The sequence below is a fragment of the Trichinella spiralis genome, assembly GCF_000181795.1.
Source record: "Trichinella spiralis strain ISS 195 chromosome Unknown Scfld8, whole genome shotgun sequence".
Lineage (NCBI taxonomy): Eukaryota > Metazoa > Nematoda > Enoplea > Trichinellida > Trichinellidae > Trichinella > Trichinella spiralis.
This window is the reverse complement of record NW_003526947.1, coordinates 908,894-910,474: the sequence shown is the minus strand read 5'-3', so window position 1 is coordinate 910,474 and position 1,581 is coordinate 908,894.

Genomic DNA, 1,581 nt, shown 5'->3' with positions numbered 1-1,581 from the left:
GGGGGCCCCCCAATCTCATAAAAGAGAGAATATCTTCCCCAGAAAAATTTCGGGGGCGGGGAGACGTTGGAGAGGAATTCATTTTTTCTGCCAATCTCGAAACTTCGTAGAGCCCATATCAACGGGGTGGGGAGGAAAAATTTCAGGATTCCCAAGAACGATTTTGTACCCGAGAATTTCCCCGGGCCCCTTTCCCCACTGATACAGGAGGCTGTCCCAGCTGCCCCACGTGTTATCGGAAAGGAAGTATGCAGGCCCGCTGATATTTGCCCAAATTTTATTGGCACATACGGGCTGCGTGCATTTCACAGAAGGATTTCCTTTAAATTGCGGATGTTGATACACCAGAATCATCCTTTCAGCTGTTAACCTCGTATGTCAAACTCGTATGCATGAGCAATGGAAGTCATACCAAAATCAGAAAGCCAACGGTGTGCGAGACAATCGTGGGTCGTTTCCAATGTTCTAGAAGCTGGTAACTTGATGACCAATATCTGTAATCTCATATGCCGCTGGGGGCCCATCATAAAAGAATATTCCAGAAATTCTGGGCGGAGACGTCGTAGAATCATCTTCTGCAATCTCGAACTCGTAGATGCCATATCAACTGCTGGGATGAAAATTCAGAATCCCAAGAACGATATTATACCGGAGTTCCACGGCACATTCACACTGATACAGAGGCTGTCCAGCTGTCCACGTGTTATCGGAAAGAAGTATGCAGACCGCTGATATCTGCCAAATTCTATTCGCACATACGGCTGCGTGCATTTCACAGAAGGATTTCCTTTAAATTGCGGATGTTGATACACCAGAATCATCCTTTCAGCTGTTAACCTCGTATGTCAAACTCGTATGCATGAGCAATGGAAGTCATACCAAAATCAGAAAGCCAACGGTGTGCGAGACAATCGTGGGTCGTTTCCAATGTTCTAGAAGCTGGTAACTTGATGACCAATATCTGTAATCTCATATGCCGCTGGGGGCCCATCATAAAAGAATATTCCAGAAATTCTGGGCGGAGACGTCGTAGAATCATCTTCTGCAATCTCGAACTCGTAGATGCCATATCAACTGCTGGGATGAAAATTCAGAATCCCAAGAACGATATTATACCGGAAGTCCACGGCACATTGACACTGATACAGAGGCTGTCCAGCTGTCCACGTGTGAACGGAAAGAAGTATGCATACCGCTGATATTTGCCAAATTCTATTCGCACATACGGCTGCGTGTCCATCACAAAAGAATCTTCGTTAAAGTTCAGACTGAGAGGGACCAGAATAATCCTCCGAAATGTCAACGATAAATGTACCATATCATCTACCTCACTGAATTTCCCCATTATACTTCTCAAACATTGAGAACATCAGTGCTGTGCGTTCTGAAAAATTCTTCTTCTTTTTTATTCCTGATTGAAAACATGCCATCTTCACAGGTTGTGACAAGAAATACCCAATACATACGTATGAGGTGTAAATGCACAAACTGCTGTTGGAAAGTATTCGTTATTTCAGAGAATATTCTCCATTTGTCAACTCAATTGGTTCCGCAGTCGATAATTTTTGCAAATTTCTATCC